The sequence below is a fragment of the Phalacrocorax carbo genome, chromosome Z, assembly GCF_963921805.1.
Source record: "Phalacrocorax carbo chromosome Z, bPhaCar2.1, whole genome shotgun sequence".
Taxonomy (NCBI): Eukaryota; Metazoa; Chordata; class Aves; order Suliformes; family Phalacrocoracidae; genus Phalacrocorax; species Phalacrocorax carbo.
Window position 1 is genome coordinate 25,764,438 of NC_087548.1, and position 22,144 is coordinate 25,786,581.

Sequence of the window (22,144 nt, forward strand, 5' to 3'; positions counted from 1 at the left end):
CTGAAGTCAGAACAATTCCTACTGTTGCTAAATGTGTTGGCTTATTAAGTGTTATTAGTTGTGTTGACTTTTACTCTTCCCAGCTTGTGTTGTTTATTCCTTTTGGCTTGCAACAACATTGTCAATAGTAAGCTATCTTTCTGAGGGACTGGGGAAAGGCCTTTTGGGGGGTTACAGATGCAAAAGTAAGTCAAGTATAATTTTTTTTTTTAAAGGATTAGTTAAGTAAGAGCAGAAGTTAATTTTGACTGAGTGTACTGTCTTTTAAAGAGCCCTTTCCCTTGATGACCCACTTTCTGTGTGCGTTAGTGTACACTAGAATCACTCCAGGTAATTCCCCCAATGTGGAAAGTCAAAGGAAAATGTACTGAATGAATGAATGATGATTGATTCAGTAGTATGAACTCCTTCATCAGCAGGATGATACCATATGATTAAAAATATACAAAACTACTGAAGTGCAGTTCTGTGCACATAAGCTGTGCTAGCTTTTGCTCCTTCCTCTTATCTAGCTTTCCAGCAGTTTTCCACCATACCCCAGTGCCCTACTGTACCCCTGGATGCATGTTGTCAAAGGTAGGTGTGCTGGCAAAACCTCAATGTGGTAGCTGCAAAGCAGCCTCGGCAGTAGTTGCACTTCTGTTTTGTTTGGGGCAGAAGGACCAGAAAGGGTCTTGGTAGGTGTTTCAAGGGCCCTTAGCCACTGCCCTTTAGTCAGTATCTTTGCTGCTGGGAGGACATCCTTATACACTGGGAGCAAGTCAGTTGGCAGCTCAGCACTGCTGGATACCAGCCCACCATCTAGAGGGGTGCTGTTATCACAGACCATGTCATCCTCCACCTCTCCCCCTACAGCCATTGTCAGCAGCTTCAGAATGACCATCTGCCTGGAAGACTCTTCAGCACACAGTAGGAACATAGCTCTGTTTGAGTGTGTTTTGTTTTGATTAAAATATGTCTGTAGGGAAGAGAAAGGAGGCAAAAAAAAGCACTGCTTCATTGCAAATACTGTGTCACAGAAGAGAAAAACCGCAAGTTCATAGTTCCCAGGGGCATGGATGAGCCTGCAGATGACACATCTGATCTCATTCCTCACCGTCTATGTAAAAGAATGATGAAATCCTGGAACAGTAGTCTTCTGAGTCCTGTTCTTTGAGAACCTTCTACTAGATGGGTAGTATTTCCACATGGAAATGCAATAAAACTAACTCTGACAGGTGTCTGCACCCATCTGTGCTGACAGCCACCCCTTTCCTTCCTCTTCTCCCATACACACTTCTTAGTGAAGAATAGCTGCCATGCTTTATGTCCTAAATATAAATGCCTTTTTTTCTCGCCCACCACCCTTGCTATGTTCGTGGAATTAACTGCTACAGCTGAGAGGACTGTACTTTCTTGGTCTGATTGAGGTAATAATTTCTGTGTGTTTCCCACTCCTTCCTACGTGCCTTTCCCTTCTTTTGTGCCTGGATCAAACTCATGGGCTTGGATTTCGTGCTTTTGCCTCATAATTCTCTAGGTCTCAAGTTTGGGAAATATGGTCACCCATGATCAGACCACATGCTGATCTGGCCAGTGGAAGGTAGGATCTGGAATAGGCCTTGGCAGCTCAACAGATGTCCTTCAGCAGGAATTTTTGGAGTAGGGAAATAGGCATCTGATTCTGGGACAAGGAGGGCATAGTTTGCTACTTTGCCTAGGATGGTCCCTGGAAGTGGACATGAGAGCAGTGAGAGGGCTGTGTTCAGCACCTTTGCTCAGGCCTGTTGGGGCTGTACTGGACTACTGTTTCATGGGCTGAGACTACTCAAAAGGAGAAATGAAGACAAACCTGTCCTACAGGAGGTGCTACAGCTAGTTGTGTGCTGGTGAAAGCAGTATCCCAAGGTTACCTGAGCAGATTTGGCTGGGGAAGTGTGGCACATGGTGCTGCGTAACAAGCAAGGGTGATATACTGTGTTTTTCAAAGGCCCATCTATGTTCCAAGGGCATACTTTAGGCAGTGTGAGATTCTCTGTATTTGCCATTCAGATCACTGTGAAACCAGTGCAGGGAAGTGCTTTTAGCACAGAGCATCTGAGAGACAAACTCTCTTTGCCTTGTACTCCTCCTCGCACTTCCTGAACTGCAGTTTTCTGGCAGACTCACCTGTAGACTGCTGCAAGTCAGTAGGTGTGTTATCAGAGTCCTGTCACTCTTCCTTTCTGCTGTGTGGCATTAGAGACACTTACCAGTAGTTGCTGTGACAACCTGACCAGCCTGAAGGAATCCATTTGCAATCCAGCTGATGAGGAAAGCCCACAACTTCCTCTTACAAAGTCACGAATCCAGCCAGGAAAGCTGGACTTGAGTAATCTCAAAAGGCAACAGCAGTGCAGCCTGTCCCCAAGCTCTACCAAAGATGTAGCCTGGTTACTCTGTGTACCTCTGCAGACACACCTGCTGCAGTGCCCTCTCGGCAGCCCCCTCCAACATGTGCGCCCACAGGGCATTGATCATCCGTTCTTGGGGCTTTGGGGACCAGGTAGGCTTTCTGGATGGAGACTAGGAGGACAGGGCTGAGAGTCAGCTGTGCAGATAATTCCAGAAGTAGGAAGCTGTAGAAAGGCAACAGAACTGGCAGAGGTTCCCCAGCAGCTTGTTCTGTCACACTTGTTCTGAATTTATTGCTCAGGAAAAGCTGCCAGTTGCTCCTGGTGGTAGGGGTAGGTGCATAGAAGCCAGCAGTGGTCTTGTTGCCACCCTAAAGCAAGAGCTTTACTTTACCTGCTGCTTCTAGTCTGAAGATGGCAAATTGCCATCAACAAAGCTGACATGCCTTTCTTTAAGCTTGTTGATTCAGCTCTTTATAGTTTAAAAAAAGAAACCACAACACAACCAAACAAAAAACCAACCAAAGAAAAAAAAAACCCAAACCCAAACAAACTCTGTTACTTTGAAATGTTATGTTGTCTCTTGGCTCTGTGAAGACTGGTGGGATCCCTTTTATTAGTTTTGCCTTCCTGTGTAGCAGCTGTTTGCCCAGGTGGCAGGATGTTATGGAAACCCAGGCTGCACAGCTTGCAGAGGCTGTTGCCTTTATCAGGGGCATGGGGGTGGGGGAAGACCATCAAAGACTGGTGCAGGAATATAGGATAGCATCCTGGTGGGCTTGTAGTGGTGTTTTGTTCTGCATGTCTGGTCCCTGAGTTTCCTGCATCTGGCTCCTAACCTCATGGGTATGGGAGAACAACTCTATTTGGGACACTTGGAAGCAAAGCAGTGTGTCTCAGGAAAGCAGCAGCAGTGATTTAGAGGACATTGAGGTACAACTTGCCCAGAAGATCCTCTACCTGTGGTCAGCTGACTACCAGTGATTCACCTGCATCTCAGCACACATTCTGCAGATAGCCCTGGACCCAGATTAAGTGCATTTGTGGGTTAGTGATTTGGGTGACCCAAAGCAGCAAGGGACATGCCCTGTTGACTTCTGATGTGGAGAGTAATGTTTCAAGAGGAGAGAAGATCTTGGCCTGTCCTGGCAGAGATAGAAGACTTGTAAAGATACGGTGCTGTGAGCTTGGCCAGCTATGAGCTCGTGTCCAACCTTATGACTGGTTGATTGATTTGGTGCAATTTAGGGAAAGCTGAGCCTCAAACATTGATGATGAGCCTCTTGTCTATGGATTTGCCTTTGGATCTCAGTTTTAGGGCCTATAGCTGGTGGTGGTTCTAGGATCCTGGGTTAGGCCCATCTGTGCAAACTCATCTTCAGTCTTTTTTGGGTCAATCTTGGAAGTGGTTGAGACTGATGCCTCCATCTGAGAGAGGAAATAATTAAAATGTTTTGAGAGAGAGGACTCTCTTTTCTCCAGGTATTGAAGGAGTTCATCCATTCAGAACTGATTTGCCTCCTGGCATATTTTGGGTGAGAAAGTGACATTTGACAGCAGAATGAGCAGCAACAGGCAATGGTGGGAGGATTTAGTATACTTACCTAACTAGTGTTAAACAGCTGCGCAAGGTATGAATAGGACCTTTCTGTATTTGTTGGTGTAATCACAGGGCATGGAGAAAGTCGGTAAAGTCAAAGAGCATAGCCAGTAGGTTGAGGGAGGTGATTATTCCCCTCTAATTGACACTTAAGAGTGTCTGAAATAACTGCATCTAGATTTGGATACAAGAAAAATGCTGGAGTTTGTGATAAATGGGAAAGACCTGAGGAGCTAGGTTTGTTTAGCGTTGTGTTACATCCTACCTGAAAAGGAGGAGGGAAAGGAGTGACTAAGATTCGTACATCCCCTTGTTGTGGATTAACATGAAATACCACTGAAGGTAGGTACACAAGCATCTGCCCTAATGGGAGATCTGTACAGAACAAGTATTCTGTACATATTGACCCTCTCACAATTATATCTGTCTAAGCTGTGCGGCTTTATGGCAAATCAAGGTAGGCCTTGAGTTACTTAACAACTTGGAGGCAGGGGAGAGAGAGAGAGATCACTGGTCCTGGATCCAGTGTTGCCAGAGTACCTGTTGTTGGCCACTGTCTGGGTAGTTCTAGAACCTTCCACTACTTGGGCATCTTGGAGTGGCTGAGACATCAGTCAGTCAAAAAGAGTGATGCCAGGCCCCCTCCCATGACTTGCACTTCATCTCTGACACTGTAGGCAGTTTTCCAGGACCACAGTAGGGCCACCTGGGGCTCGTCCCTTACACCACCCTGTGGCTCAAACACTCCAAGGTCCTCCTCAGCAGTGGTGATCTTGAACATACCGTATCGAAGGACAGAGAGAAGAGAATAATCGGCTACTTAGGAACCTGATTATAGCAAAGCTGAGAGCTAGGACGATTAATATTATCAAAAGCATCACTAGAGACTCTGCTATCCAATCCCACCATCCCACAAGTCCAAATTTTGTGAGCAGAGTTGAGATCCACAAAGCAAGATTCCAATGCACCTTCCGGTCACTTGGCAACATTGAGTGGAACAGGTCTCCCATCTTGGCTGTGATTGTCTTCTGACGTGCTTCCTCAGTCGTGGTTGTGGCATTGTGTATGGTAACACATCATTCTCCAGCCGTATGGTGCAGCACTCCACATACACCTTGTTCTTTGACTAATAACATATCCAGTGCTAGATGGTTCTGTAAGGCCATCTTTGGCTCCCGTTGAAGCTGCAAATTCAGTTCTCCAAAAGCACGTGCAGTCCAATTACTCAAAATATGTAGCTGCCAAGTCAAATTTTCTAACAGAAACCGGTGTATTTGTAGGAGCAGACCTAGAGTGAAATAGGCCTCAAACACAAGGGCCACTTTCATTTCCCAGGTATAATAATTGGGTGCTAGGTCTCCTCTTACCCACTTGGGTGCAGCCTGAGATGTTTCAACATCCCGTATCCTCTGGTTATGTTGGGGTCATTAAAGTAAAATGTTCTGGAGAGGGACATTGACAGAATACCGGTGGTACGGTGTAAACCCACCGTTTCATGTAAATCCAGACATGAGTCCATTTTCCCATCTGAACATGCCCAGAAAGTACCCTGAGGGGATCAATATTTAGCAGTGGAACATGTTGATGGGTTGTAGGGTTTGGTTACTCTGGTTTCCCCTTTCCATGCAAAGTTCCACTTTTTTCCATGGGTAAGCGCGACTCCGCATTCTAACACAGTTTCTCAATTGGTAATGGTTCCATTATACATGGGATCCCCAGGTTTAAACCCTGGTACTGCAAAACCCCAACAAGTACACATATCCCAGATAAAGGTTCACAATTCTGTGATATACCATGTTTCTAGGGGGTCCCATGTTAACGATTTAATTGTACGTAAACAATTCACTGGGGGGAGGGGGGAGTGTGTCCTCATGGGGTAGGGGATTTATTTTTTGTATGTCAATTATGCTATCTGGATTAGACAAAAAAAATGCTTAAGGGACCAAGCACATTCATAGTAAGAGTGATCACAGTGAGCATAGTTACCCCATTTGTCAGGAATTTGAATACGCCAACCTGGGAATAGCGGAACGTTATATATGTGGTGTAGGAGTTCACTGTGAGTTGGGGGGTCCCCCCAGCATGCAAGAATACAAGGGATCTCCACCTCCCAGGGACACCACGTCCAATTCAGTGTAAGATTACAAGGGGTCTTCACCTTCTGGGGACACAATGCCCAATTCTTTTGGGCTGCAAGGGTGGCATTTGTAGTTGCCTTGCAGAGCCGCTGCTTCCAATAGGTAGCATTCCACATGTCTCTCCAGGTCAAGTTAACTAGAAATTGATAGATCACTGGAGAGGGTTTGTACCAATCTGTGCTGCTATACTCTTGAAATGGGGATGAGTCAGTTCCCCAGAAATATTTTCTCCTCCTGAGTGTGTTTTGAATGCATCTTTGGTTTAATGTTCCTAGCTTCAAATTTAAAATTTGTGAGAAATTTAGCCAAATGATAGCAAATTTAAGACCCACTGGCACAGATGTGGGGAGGTCCTCACAAAGACCTTGGTCTGTTTGATTCCAGGTTTGGGTAAAACGAGTAATCGGTTCCCCTGGCGAGTTGGGTTGGTTATCCAAATTCCCAGTTGACTGAAACAAGATTATACATCCACAAAGTAAGAATATAAACCCCTCCCACACCATCTTTCCCTAGTAAAGAGCAGAAACAGAGCTAGTAAAATCAGAGAAATGATGTAAAGAATGACCCACTCAACAATGGAAAAGATAAGTCCCACAGTGGGCTTCTGACAACTTACAAAATCTATACATAAAGACGAACAACGGTTAATTGGATGGGACAATCCATGAGGTATAAATTCGGTGATCCTTCCCATGTGCGTCAGCAGCTGCTCAAGTATAAAGATTGAGTGGGTTTTTTTTAAGGTCAGGGACAACTTCCTTTGTATTTCCATGCTCAAATGAGCTTTTTTAAGGCCGTAGTAGGCATACCGTTCATCATATCCTGGGGAATCCCCTTTCAATTCCCTCAGTCCACAATAGGTTTCTCTTTGCCCTTGAGGCTCACGGTGGCGGGCGTTGATTTTCCCGCTGTCCCCCTCTTTGCACGGCAGTCTCTGATTTTGTGGCTCCCCCTGTAATCCTCATCCTTCTACCATAATTTATTAACTCTTGGGCTACCTTCTCCCAAGTCATGGGCCCTCACTGTTGGGCCCATCTGCCTCCTCGTAGGGCTAATGAGTCCCACAAACAGTTGTATAGGTGTACTGCATATAGTTTCAAAGAATCAGGTAGGCCCTGGATCAGGGGAGTCATTCTATCAGGGTTAGCAATTAATAGCGTTGGGGAAGGCTGTTGAGTGACTAAAGGCCTGTCATACGTTAACTGACGGCAAGCAGCCTTCTGCAGACTTTCAGTCAAATGGTTTGTAGTTGAGGTCTTGATACATAATGGATCCCCCCCTTTCCAAGTGCTCCAGACTCGCTGCCCAATAGGCAGCTTGTTGAGTTAATGCCCCCGGCTCTCTTGGGTCATCAGTAGTTAGGAAAAGCCCCCAGTACCCTTGGGCCTCATCTTCCAACAGCAAAACTTGATCACCACCGGCCAGTGTTACTCTCCATACATACTGCATCTCAGTTTCTTGAGCTAACCTGGTGTATTTTTCCTGGATATTCAACATTTTGGCCACCCAGTACAGTGCTGTCTGGGTAGTAACTTGTGGGGCTCCCTGATCTTAACCATAAATGGTGGTCTGTGTCTTAATTAATGGCCCCACCACCGCTTGCTTACTCATTCCCGGGGCAATATATTTCTTGGCTAATTTCCAATTCCCTAGTTGGATAAAAGGGTCTTGGGTTCTGTTTCTCGGCCAAGTGTGCTGAGCCTGTAAATCCTGGTTCACTATTTGGAACCGAATCAAGACCTGTCTGGTCAGGAGATCCTTGTCCCCCTTCCTCTAATGCGGACCATAAAATTTTTTCTTGGTCCAATGCATCTGATGGAGCTGCGTGGAGTTGCTGAGTGGTATTACAGTCAGTGGTCAGTTGGCTGTGTAGGGGTTTTGTTTGTTCTTGCAAGGGTTTGACCATTTCATCATTGGTTTGTTTAATCAGGTGCCTCTCCTCCTGGGCCACCACTTGTGCTGCTCCCAACACAGTACATGCCATGGCTTTTGCTTTTCCTGGTCGTACCTTTTGTTCCTTCTCAAGTGTTGTAATTCTATCTGGAAGAGCTTTTGGGTTGTGCCAACTAAGATGGGCCCGTGCCATTCCTGGTGAGAAGGGCACACCTTCTATCTCTTCAACTTTTCAGTAATGGGAGCAGTCAGGCACCAGCATTCCCGGGCAGCCATGGCTTGCCACTGCTCGAACCTCTCCTGGTTTGTTGCTGAGAGGTCACTTCCTGGCTCTCCCTGGGTGGAAGTGTTGGTATCCCTTGGGACCTTCCAACATGGAGGGAATCCTGTCTGTGACACCAATTAAAGTGTCACATCCCACCTGAAAAGCAGGGGGGAATGTGGGGGAGTGACTAAGATTTGCAAATTCCCTCGTTGTGGATTAAGGTAAAATATCACTCCAGGTTCGTACACAAACATCAGCTTTAATGGGAGATTTCTATAGAGCAAGTATTCTGTACATGTTGGCCCTCTCACAATTATATCTCACTAAGCTGTGCGGCTTTATGGGAAATCAAGGTAGGCCTTGAGTTACTTGAGTTACTTTGCGGGAAAAGAGAGAGAGAGGGGGAGATATCTCCAGTCCTGGATGCAGCGTCAGACCTGCCAGTGGGGGTACTCAGTGTAGACAGAGCCTCTGAGAGCGAGCCAGAGCCCCTGTTTATGGGCACTGTCCATGTACTTCTAGAACCTTCCACGGCTTCAGCTTCTTGGAGTGCCTGAGACATCAGTCAGTCAAAAGGAGTGACACCAGGCCTTTCCCCATGAATTGCACTTCATCTCTGATGCTGTTTCACAGTATAGGCACCCCTTACATCATTCCTTATACGCTTCAGAGTCCATCATGGGATTTATTCGCAGTGTTTCACTACTGGATGGATATAATGAGAGATACAGTCACTCGTGGAGATGCACTGCAAAAAGATGAGAGGAAACAGTCATAGGTTGCCAGAAGGTAAAACCTGAATAGACAGAATAAATTTTTCTCATTGAAGGTTTTAAGCATTGGAACAAGTTACCCAGAAGTCTCCATCATTGAAGGTATTCAAAACTTCACTGACAAAGGCCTTGAGCAACCTGATCTCACTTTGAAGTTAGCCCTGCTTTGGGTAGAGAGTTGAACCATACGGGCTCCAGGCATCCATTCCAGCCCGAGTTATTCTGTCATTGAACGATGTGGTACTTGCTGCATGCTAGCCTCTGCCTGCTCTGTAGTGATGCAGAGCTCTCAAGTGGCCTTCTCAGCATTGCATCTTCTGGCTGATAAGCAGTACCGATGGCACAAAAGATGATGAAAAATTGTGGATTCTAACTAATCCACTCTGACCCACACATTAGGGTTTGTTCTCTGACGTACATAAAACCAGTATTGATGTAGTCTCTACATATCGTTTGCTGTATATATTACATTTCTTAGTGGTGCCTTGAAGCAGAAGCTTAACTGAAAGAGTTGCTTTTTCTTTTTGTTACCCCTTCTTTTTGAGTAAGAAATATAAAGAAAGGTAGACAATGTTAAAGAAAGTGCTGCAGGTGCAATGATCTGAAGGACGAAATAAAACACTCTTTTATAAAGCTGGGAAAGGTGACAGTCAAATAAAAATCAATATGATACGGGAGCATGGAGGTTGAGAAGGAGTTATAAGGGAAAGCATTCAGAGTATTTTCAAACTCTTGTTGTGTTTCAGTACATAATAAGAATAAAGCTGTATTCCAGATAGGCTGCCAGTGTAAATCGGGAACACTTGGAGGTAACAGTTATGAAGAACGCTTTGAATTTTGTTACCTTGGAAAAAAGACTGATAGTAGAATAAATCAAATCAAAAACTCTAAGCTGGTTGTGAAGAGAGAGGACATTTCAGCAGAGATAGGGTTTGTTTGTTTTTAAGTCATTCTGATGTGACTACTTTATCAACTGGTTACAGAGCTTGGTAATCTTTCCTCACTCATACCGAAACATTTCTGCAGCATCTGTAAATAAAGACTTAAAAATACCCAGACTTTCTTGCTTATGAAGTTGCTTCTGGAGTTACAGTACTCACTATTGCACATATTCTAAGCTGATAAAAGTTTTCTGCAACTGTTTTCTTCTCTGCCTCTACCTCAGTGACTCATGGCTTGTAAATATACAATTTCCTGTTGAAAACCATGTCTCCACCTGCTAAACCTAGACTAAGTAAGTGGGAATCCTCAGTAAAAATGATTATATACTTATGGCTATCAATAATAGATGGCTAGATGGATCAGATACTATTGTATATCTTTTTAGGCTACATCTTAAGTATGTTTTAAACCCACACGTGTTTTTAGACTTCTACTGCTTTTTGCTGTGAACCCAACACAAGTTGAAGAGTCTGCTCCAAGAGTAGAGTATTGCTGTAACTTGCTTATCACAGGATCTGCTAAATTTAAAAAGGAAACATCCAGTTAGGCAGGAGAGTGCAGAGAGAGAAGTACTGTTCCCTAGCTCTCTTCTCTGGCAACAGCTGATGGAAGTTTGATTTGATAGCCACTAATTGCTAGAAAGTTATGTTTACTAAAGTTTAGAGAGGCTGGCAGATGTATAAATAGAAGCAGAAGATAGTTTGAAGTCAGATACTACAAATGGATCCTCTCTTTGGCAAGTTAAGGTTGTCTTCCTTACAAAATTAATCTCCTGAACAAGTCATTCTGTCAGTAATATTAGATTAATTGTATCAGATAGGATAAACTTCTACACCCAAACGGAAGCATAATAAATCCAGAGTACTCCTTTCTCTCCTTACTAAAACATTGGTTTTGTAGAAGGTAATACCAAGTTATAATTAGATGTTTGCAGCTGTTACTTCAAATGTGTGGCATCCATCCCAGTGGTGCTTGCATGCCTCCCAACTATTTAAAAATAGAAATAGCTGTTGTAGAAATAGTATTAGAAATTGTTTGGCTAGCATAAATGCTAGTATGTATGCAAAAGAATATTACAGAAATGTAGAGTTAGTCTTAAGATACGGTTAAATTAGTCGACATATATCCGCATTTGGATGTGGGATGTCTGCATAGAGTGGACACAAAAAACGGGTGGAGTGGGACTGAACTGTGGGCTAGAATTTGAAATGTTTTCCAAGAACTGGGGTGGGGGGAAACCAGTGTTGGGAGGTATTTAAACCACACTGAGATAGGATTTATATAATGAAAAAGACAGGATTTTTTCTTCGTTTTGAGAGAACTATTTTATTCGACATGTGCTTATTTTCACTAGTGAAATTACCACAGAAAGTACACTGCTTTCCTTTACTTGCATATCTTCGTCGTGTGGCTGCAGAAAAGGTGAGAGCTGCTGGACTTAGCCTTACTTAGCCTGCCACAAGACTCATATAAATCAATATAGGAACTAGGAGGAATATTTTACTCTTTAACTTTTGTTTTATGTTGAATAGATGTATAACTGAAGGTGCTGTCCTCATCCTTTTTTATCTTTTTTTTTTGAGTGTCTTTGAGACTAGTCACAGAAGAAATCTCTGTGCCATCAATTCTTCCCATCAATTAGATATTTCACAACAGAAACTTGCAGACAAACCATAGAATCATAGAATGCCCTGACTTGGAAGATACCCACAAGGATCATCAAGTCCAACTCCTGTTCCTGCACAGGACAGCCCCAAATTCACACCATGTAACTGAGGGCGTTGTCCAAATGCTTCTTGAATAGAGTCAGGCTTGGCACGGTGACTGCCTTCCTGGGGAGCCTGTTCCAGTTCTCCACCACCCTCTGGGTGAGGAACCTTTTCCTAATATCCAACCTAAACCTCCCCCGGCACATCTTCCTGCCATTCCCTCGGGTCCTGTCATCGGCCACCAGAGAGAAGAGATCAGTGCCTGCCCCTCCTCCTCCCTTGTGAGGAAGCTGTAGACCGCAATGAGGTCTCCCCTTAGTCTTCTCTTCTCCAGGCTGAACAAACCAAGTAACTTTAGCCGATCCTCGTATGGCTTCCCCTCTAAACCCTTCACCAATTTCGTGGCCCTCCTCTGGACACTCTAGTAGCTTTTATCCCTAATGTACTGTGGTGCCCAAAGCTGCACACAGTACTCAAGGTGAGGCTGCACCAGCGTGGAGCAGAGTGGCTGCAGTGCAGGGCTTGATGCACCCCAGGACTCGGTTGGCCCTTTTGGCTGCCAGCACACGCTGTTGGCTCATGTTCAACTTGTCATCGACCAGAACCCCCAGGTCCCTCTACAGAGCTGCTGTCCAGCCTCTTGTTCCCCAGTCTGTATGTACATCCAGGGTTGCCGTGCCCCAGGTGTAAAATCTGGCACTTGCTCTTGTTAATCTTCATATGGTTGGTGATCGCCCAGCTCTCCTGTCTGTCCAGATCCCTCTGCAGGGCCTCTCTGTCCTCAAGAATGTCAACATACTAGATAAAGGTATAAATACTAGATACAAACATACTATATAGAGATATAAATTTGAATAGCCTTCACTTATCCTCTTAGACCTTATTAAGACAGTATAAATAGGATTATCAGTTAAAGGTAAAAGGGAATTACAAAAAAATTCAATGCTTGCAGAAACTTGATACTGTTGCTGATGTGATTTACTCTGGTTTCGATTTGGTACAATCTATCTGCCGTATTGGACAAGAGGGGGATGAAATTGGCTATAAAATGGCAATAACCAAAAAGATTACCTGGGTTCTAATCTCAGTTTACCTAGAAAGTTAGCATTCCAAACAAAAACTATAAAATATACCTGTCTTTATTGCTAGCCTGTACAGAGACCAAATAATGATATAAATTGTGGAAAATGATTTATCACTGTTATATTTTTGCTTTCTGTAGGTAAGAAGGATTGTCTGTCCACTTGGTTTTTAGCTGAAAACCTTGCCTAGGCTGAAACAGTAATTTATTTCATGTCAAGAGTTCAGAAATTCTTATACACAGTGATTAAGCACTGGTCTGGTAATTTGCATTGTTTAGTCAAGGATTTTTCCGGTGAAATTGTCAGTATTAAGAAGCTGAGGTTGTGCCTCAAGGTGGTCTTTGCTAGACATTAGGTGGCAAAGACAAAAGATTGTGAGCGTTTGGCTCCCTAAGCTGGAATGGACTCTGCCTTTGGGGAGTGTCAGACACTAGTGTGGACTTTCAAATTTTTCAGGGCATTTAAAGCCCTGAAGGAAATAATCGATTTTCAGCTTGTTGAGTGAAACATGTGACTACAGTTTTGAAGTGAATAAAGAAAGTGTTCATTTTGACTAAGCTGTTTTCACAAATGGGGTTAATATTTACCTTGCTGATCTCCAGACAGTCTCAATTTTTCCAGTGTGACACTTGTCCTAGAACTTGAACCTTTCTTCCACATCATTTACCAGTAAGGTGTGGGGTCAGCTGAACCAATCAAATATGGATTTATAAATACTGATTAGAATGTCAGAGTTAAGCAAAATCTCTAATTTTGAGACCTTTAATTACATAAGGGACAGAAGATCTGCAGTTACTAACAGAGCAAATATAATTAGTCTTTTTCTGCAAAAGAGATATTTTTGTTGTCTGCTGAAAGTGAGACAGTAGTTTTGCCACTGCTGTTCCATTTGATTTTCTTTTGGGCGGGGGTGGGGAGTGAATTATTTGTGCCCTTTGTTCCTGGCCTGCCCAAAATCTCTACCACTGTGTGTGAAAAGCAGCTGCAGAGCTTAGCTCTGTGAGTCTTAGAGTGGATGCTATGGGCACCAGAGTCCCTTGGCAAGACTCTTGGTGACCCAATTCCTCTGAATAATGTTTCTTAAAACTTACTTCCAGTGTACTTTTCCCTTTCATCATACATGGTCACTTCCAGCTGATGATTGTGAATGTGTCAAGGCAGAGCAAGGCTGGTGCTTTGCTAGTGGTAATCAGTCCTGGAAAAAGGAATAAAAGTGTTTGGACTTTTTTTAGCTCCTTCTATCCTGTGCAAAATGACTAACAAACCCTATTGCAATCAAAGCCTAAATGTAGGCAAGTCTCTTTCGTGCGGAATAATTTTATCTTCCAGTTACTGATTTCAACAGCAGTTTAGCAGCAGCTGCTGAACATACTTATTGTATAATACAAAACATTGTATAATACAAAACATGATCTGCAGCTGGGAAAAGGAAGGCCGCTAGATTCCTGTGGGCATAATGGTCTCCAGCAACTGTATTGTCAAGAAGTGCTGAAGCTGGCTGCTGCATGCTGCGGTGTTGCTTTTTTTCTTTTGCTTTTTAGTGGTACACAAAATCCTGTGCAGGTATGCCCATATGAAAACCACTGCTTTCTGTTTGATGAAAACCTGGAGAATCAAACAGAAGCTAGAGAAATCCTTGGCTTTAGTCAAAGTGGATTCAGGGTTTTCTAATTCTGGTAAACTGTATCATTGTTTATATTTGTTCAGCTGAACAGTTTTACCCGCAGCTGGCATTTATGTTATGTTATTTTTTTTTCCCTTCACCTTTTCCCTTAATATATAATAGCACTCTTAAACTCTAAAGATGGGAATATTCGTGTGAATGTGGTAGCAGGAATCTCTTTAGTTTTGGTGTTTCAAATACTTTGCAGTCCATGCGTTTGCTCCATCAGTCATGTGGTGTTGTGATACTTTGCCAAGGGGTGAAATAGACTGTATGACAGCAGGTCAGAATGGAGCATGGATTTTCTAACATTGTGTTAGTTTAAATGATTTTGTGTACTTTGAGGTGGAAAGTTCATTCAGCATTTTCACGCTTTTTTGTTAGAGAAACATGGTTGTTTATTGATTTTTAAGAAGTTGAGCTAAGAATGCAACATGGCAGGCATAAAACCCCCTAAAGTAATATTTTTTTTCTACTGTATTTTACTAGGAAGTATTTGGAAGAAGTAAAGATCAGACTGATCTGATCTTTACTGAGAAGTAGATTTACTGAGTTAATATTGGCAACAGCCAAATTGTGCTCTGTCAAAAGGGTTTGTGCCTCTCATTAAAAGGAGTTTTCACCTTTTACTAATTACAGTAGCTACTCTCCAAATAAGCTATGCTGCATTATTGTTGTAAGAAAGTGGAGTTGATGTGTTCTGCCACTGCTGCTTTTGGCTGAAAACTTGAGATATAGCAGAGATAATGTTATTAAGTGTAGTCCGAATAATTCTTAACTGCATTACCATTTCTCATTTGACAAGTAGGTAACTGATACAGTGTTTGGGAGTTTGATTGATTTGGTATGTCCCTGAAGCATTGAGTATTTAAGGATTCAGTTGGTGTAAATTAGACATGTAAATAAGCATGTTTTTGGTTGGGATTTTTTTATTGCATTTCTCTCTCTCTTTTTCTGTGCTGATGAATTTTGTTCCTGTAAAGGGTACATTTATAGCACTTCTGATTTTTTTCCTTTCTTTTTTCTGGCCAAGTCAATTTGATTATGATTCCTTCTCCTTTCAAGATAAATAGATTATACTCAAAACTTCTTCCAGTGACTGAATCCTGTAGTATCCTCTCTTTTCAGAGAATATATTTGAATACCAAGCATTAATTTAGATCTTGCTACTGTCTCTAAAGAAACTGTTGTGGTCTTTCTTGATTAAAAAAAAACCCAAAAACAAAAAAGCAAGAAAGCTAGTTAAGGCCTATGCATTCTGCTGTAGGAGTTGTTCTTTGATTTCTGTTAATTTATTTCAGAATTTAGTTGAGAGTGTAATTTCTCATTCTTCCTGAGCAAGTTCTTTTGGTTGGAAAATGTTTTTACTAATTCTATAATAGGAAAGACTTCAGACTGTTGAGTAGTTCATAGGAAAATCTTTGCTGTTAATGCATAGAGTCATTCTGAGATGTTTCACCTTGTTCCACAGGCATCAGTGGGTTTTAATGCTGTAAGAGAGTTTGTAAAATAATACTAGGCAAAGCAAAACATGTTTAACTGCTATTTACTTAGTTCAGTCTGGTCTGTTGTAAGTCTTAATGTTGTATTTGGTTTATCTCTAGGAAAAAACAAAATAGATTGTTTAAATTGCTTCTTTATTGTACATGGTAAAGTAATCGATTTCTTTTTGTTGTATGTGTTTTATATGTAGCCTGTTTGGCATTCTTTTTGATCCAGTTAATTTGGGTATTCCTTTTACATCACATTTCAGAACCCGTGGAGCTGATGCACAGATATGTTTCTACTTTGAAATATATAGTAAGCAGTGCCTGAAACAAAAGCAGGGAAGTTAACTGAGGAGATAAAAATGAATTGTGTAGAACACAAAATATTGAATTAGACAAAATGTTGCCTTCTCTGGTTAAATCTGGTTAAAGTGCCTCTTTACATTTACAGTATATCCCCTGTTAAAATCTACAGTAGCTGTTGCTAATTTATGACTTCAAGTTAATTATTTACAGGGTTTTTTTTAGTGTTTGGGGATGTGAGGGGGGAAAGTTACCATGCAAAATAACAACATTGTACATTGAAAGGCACAGTTAAAAATATTTAAAAGCAGCTGTGTGTTCTATGCCAAGGAGTGTTCTGCAGGTGACACGGGAGAACTGTGAATGGAGTCTCCCCTGAGTAGCACTAACTACCTTCCAGAGCTTGCCAATGCAGAAGTGGCAATTTTAATTCATGAAAATGCTTGTGAAGAGATGACTTTTGATTTATTTGGCAAGGTTACACACTAAACAAAAACCCTGGTAAACTGGTGGCTGCATGTGGATGACTAGAAAGAAAATTAAAGTCTTCAGCTAAAAGGCAGAACATCAGGTGTTACTGTAAGGCATTAATAATGCGTAGCTCCTTGGCAGCCAGTGTGGAGAGGTAAAGACAATGATCCTGACTGGGTCTTAGGTTACCAGTGAAGGTAGTATCAGTAGTTTTCGTGAGAAAAGTGAATATAGAACTGCATCTTGGACACGCCAGTTTAGACTAGGATTGCTGAGAAAAGAGGTGGTCCAAACATATTCTCCCTTTGGTGATCTGGAAGGGAGAGCAGTTTTATAGTTCTACCTGTTTTGTAAGAAATCAGATCTAAGTGAGAACACCTTGACTGACAAAGAAAGAGCTGAACACCCTCTTTAACCTTTTTGAAAATCGGTTAATCCTGTCTTGAACGGGAAATTTTGAAGTCAATAGCCGCTCCTAAAATTCAACCCTAGTGTTAATAGAAAACCATTTCTGAAGCAGAGGCTTACTGTTCTTGGAACCGGGAAACGTTATAAATTGTCATAAGAACAAAGGACAGATTTGACAGAGAAACAAAATTACAGCAGGAGAGACACATTTGTTGTGAGACACTAACACCCAGGGTATTTGAGGTAGTTGATCTGTCCACAGATTGAGCCCCTTGATACTGTGCTCTGTGAATCTGAAAAACTAATGTTGGCAAAGTTGGAAGCAATCAAATAAAAAGCATAACCTGCGACTGCCTTGCTTAGAAGGTATTTATAATGGATTAATACAATGGCTTGATACATTAGTCTTATAGAGGCATCAGGATTAGCTTGTAAAAATGCTCTTGCACAGTGCAACCCCTTTCCCTGATAGATCAAAACAATCTTGTACCATGTTACTTGCCCTGCTTTTTCCCTGTGTTCCTGTATTCAAATGCAAGATCTGCTGCCATCCCCCAACTTTTCTTCAGCAAAAACACAGTAACTGCTTAAAAAGAAAACCCTTCAAATTCATCCCATGCTCTCAGTGATTATGTTATGAATGTGAATTGTGTTGCCATTGCTGATTTTTTTTTCTTCTGTTTTTAATGCAGTGTTAATGTTACAATGTTAACCTATTCTTAATGCAGTGTGTGAAGATCTAACACAAGTTATCAGAAAGCCCTCAGATGCTTACAGGCTGTGACTGATGGGTAGAGCAACAGTGTAAAAACCCCCTTATATTAATCTTATCGCACTCAACACCTCCCCAGCTGAAGAATGCGTTACTGAAATTTGTCTTGAAAATGTTCATTTTTTCAGACTGCTTCCTGAACAACTGAAAACTCTGAAATATTAGACTTTTTAAACATTTGAACATTGCAATTGATGTTGAAAAATGAAGCGAATCTACTGTGGTTCTAAAATCAACCTGTATTGACATTAGCTGCTTCTTTAGCAGCTTAGGAATATGTCAGTTTTTTATTGATCTTTAAAATTGAAGCCAGCAGCAAGCAGTAAGTTAACGGCATCTTTTTCATCCTCACATATAGGGGAGGAAGTTAAATATTTTAAATTTTCTGTAATTTGCTGGTAATATTTACAAGAAGTTAGATGAAGTTAGTGTTTTCTAAGGACCTCTGTCATTTAAACCTTTTTATGTAGTTCTGTTATTTAAGCCATGTTTCTAGTTGGTGGGGTGAAGACTTTGACCTAGAATAAAGTTCAATGCTCTTTATTCCGTCAGTGTGGTTTTTTAAATAAGGCTGGATATCTGCACTCTGGTGCATTGAACTTGTCCATGCTGAAGTGTCTTATAGATGTGTAGGACCAGAGGAAGAATCATAGTTACTGAAATAATAAAAAAAAAATCAGTGCTTGTAAACCCATGTTATTGATAGTAAAACACACAGTGTGGAGTTCGAACGGATTAGCGATAGCTGCAATTAAATCAGTATACATGGGTCTTAATGCAACACTACAGCAATTTGGCAGAGACTCGCACAGATCTCTTAAACCTGGGGCAAGGTTTATTATGTTTTCAGACCATGATTTTTGAGACACAAAGGGCCTCAAGGGCAGGAGTGTCTGGTCCATTAAGTCTGCTTTGTGTAATTGTGGTGGAATGAAACAGCCCTAAAACCAGCCCAATTGGAACTGGCCAGAGGAGGATTCCATGCAGGGCAAGGGCAAAAGAGCATAGCGTTGTCCTCTGGAGCAGAGCTGGTACCTGAGAACCATGCAGAGTGGTAGTGAAGGCATTTTTTTTTTCTTTTTAATACTCCAGGGACTTGCCTGCTAAGTACGTGATCAGAAGGTCTTGACACCACTAAGTTTTTACCTTCAGCAGTCCATGTGTTGGATGCTGTGCAGCGAAAATAGGACAGCCAGTGTTTTGAGTCATTGAGACTTTCAGAAAGGAAACAGGATAATGCCGGAAAACTGTGAAGTTGTTATAGGTCACTTGCAGTGTAACTAAGATCTGAGCTGGAGCTTTGCAATCCTGAAGAACTGAGTGATTTTCTTTATAGTATCATTCAGTGCTTCCCTGTTTTTAGTGGCAGTGAGTAAAACATCTGGAAGAAATGGAGTGAAAATGGCATGTTTAGCTTTTGAATGGTATGGATGGTTTTTATGCACCTAGGAAATACGTCATTTCTCTAATCTAAGCTATAGGCTAGCCCTATGTAGAGCATGTTTATACTTTTCCCACCTGCTTTGTGTAGATCCAGCTGTGGAGCTCTGCTGCAGCATTACAAAGCTAGCATAATGTTGGTGAGCCTTGTCTGGAGTAAGAAAGCCTGTACTGATACAGCTGATAATCAGATGATTTTTCCAGGCTGTGTAAAAATCTTTGGGGCAGGTGAGACCTGCGTAACACTAAAAAAATCCTGTAGGAGGTGTGAAAACTCAGCCTGATCTCAGACAGAAGAACAAGCTTCAGTTTACTACATTTTTGTTTGTTTGTGGTTTTTTTTTGTAGGTGTGTTTTTTTTGTCTTGGAGATACTCAAGCTAGAGAAGCATGAGACAAGTGACGTCGGCTTTTAGCATCAACGTGGTGATATATAGCAAAAATGAGGATATAGTAATTATCCAGAAAGGATGTTTAGTTTATTTCATCCCTTATTTTGTTTATGTGTATACTGGTTTAAAATCCAGCCTTATAAGTGCTTTATTTGCAATGTTTTGTAAATTTTCCTGTATGAATTACATACCTGAGGTTTTGCTTCATTTTTTACTTTGTGTGGGGAAATCTTGGCCGTTCTTAACATCTCTACCAGCAAGTCGTTACAGTGAATCACCTCTTATGGAACCTGTAGTCCTCACAGCCCAGAAAGCCAACTGTATGCTGGGCTGCACCAAAAGCAGTGTGGCCAGCAGGTGGAGGGAGGTGGTTCTGCTCCTCTACTCTGCTCTGGTGAGACCCCACCTGCCGTGCTGCATCCAGCTCTGGAGTCTCCAGCACAGGAAAGACATGGACCTGTTGGAGCAGGTCCAGAGGAGGGCCACAAAAATGGTCAGAGGGATGGAACAACTCTGCTGTGAGAACAGGCTGAGAGAGTTGGGGTTGTTCAGCCTGGAGAAGAGAAGGCTCTGGGGAGACCTTACTGTGGCCTTTCAGTACTTAAAGTAGCCTTATGAGAAAGAATGGGGAGAGACTTTTTAGTAGGGCCTGTAGCAATAGGACAAGGGATAATGGTTTTAAACTAAAGGGGGTGGATTGAAACTAGGTTTAAGGAAGACATTTTTTACAATGACAGTGGTGAACCACTGGCACAGGTTGCCCAGAGAGGTAGTGGATGCCCCATCCCTGGAAACATTCAATGTCAGGTTGAATGGGGCTCTGAGCAACCTGATCTAGTTGAAGATGTCCCTGCTCACTGCAGGGGTCTTGGACTACATGACCTCTACAGGTGCCTTCCAACTCAAACAATTCTGTGTTTCCAGTCAAAAGTAGTGCTTCAGGATGGCATGCATGAGAATGGCCCAAGAGATTAATATGAATTCATGTATCTATAGAAGGTAGTGTCTGTCATTTGCTGTGTGATTATAATGATAAGCTGTAACCAAAGCACTCTGATTTAAAAAAAGGGAAAATAAAAGAAGAAGAAAAAAGCTGAATCATAAGAAACAAATTTGAAGTACATGTTGCAACTCTGTTAAATGGGATACAAAACCAAGCATGATTCTTGCAGTTTTTTGGCAGTTTTTCCACCATCATTGTCTGTTACAGTATGACAGTGCCTAGAATTACAAGTAAAGTTTTATGTTAGAAATAGAACACAATGGCATTGTAAATATTAAAGAAAAAACGTACAAAGGGAAGTACGTGGGTTCTAAATTGCAGTTACATTTTGTTCATGATGAATGTGACATTTTAAATTTAGGGGAATTACTCAGCTTCATAATGCAATATTGTATGCAGGTGTAACTGTTCTTTTGTATGGAAGTGCATGTTATACTAAAAGATGTTGTTTTAAATGGCAAATTCTGAACAGTTGCTGGAACTTCCTAGGAAGTGCCAGAATTTGTTACCAAGGCCCCTAATTCTGCTCTCCTATGCCTTTGCGTTATGATCTCTAATTACATTGTTTCACACTATTTTTTCCTGCCTCATTCTGTGAACAGGATGGGTGGTGCTCAGGAATTGAGCAGCTACTTGATATTTTAATCCTTATCATTGAGTTAGCAGCCCAGGCTTTATTTACTGCACACCATTTAAAAGTCTCTAAAGAATAAATAATTATTCATTCCCTTATGGCCTTTTCTAAGGTGCCTGGCTGAACTATTTTTATCCATTCTATTGTATTTTCATGTGTGTTTTCTAGTCAATACCTATAACTTTGATCTATGTGAAATAAACACATGTGTACACACATACACAGCATGCGTATATGTATTTACTTTTGAAAGAGAATTTTGTGATTATTCTCTTTGATAGCTTCTAGAATGGAAATTATCTGTTACATACTTTAAAACAGCCTTTTATGAAGATACTGAATGTAAACATGTAATAATGCAATTGAGTGACTAAAGGCATCCATCCACGCAGCCTGAATCATTCTTATACACAACCTTGTCTTTTGTGCTGCTTTTCAACTCTGCATGCATCTGTCTGTGTATCTTCTGGGTCAGACAAGTTGTCCCTTTGTTTAAATGCAGGTGGCACTCCCTGTTGGACATGACTGCAAAGAAGACTTAACTAATGTAGTGGTCAGAGTATAAGTTAGTGTGAGAAATGGAAAAAAGTGAGTGAAATGGAAAAAAGTTGAACATGGGAACAGATTGACCAGAGACATTGCGGAGTCTCCATCTTTGCAGATGTTCAAAACCCAGCTGGATGGGTGTTGAGTAATTGGGCCTCCTTTGAGCAGGTTGGACCAGAGGATCTCCAGAGGTCCCTTCCAGCCTCAGCTATTCTGTAATTTATACAATACAAGATAATCTACTTATGGGTG

General features: G+C 41.8%; 1 protein-coding gene across 3 annotated transcripts in view; it reads left to right on the plus strand.

The window, feature by feature from the left end:
- The window catches only part of MAST4 (microtubule associated serine/threonine kinase family member 4), a 314,534-nt gene that overhangs the window by 126,134 nt on the left and 166,256 nt on the right, over window positions 1–22,144 (plus strand). The gene's annotated exons all lie outside the window — the stretch shown is intronic.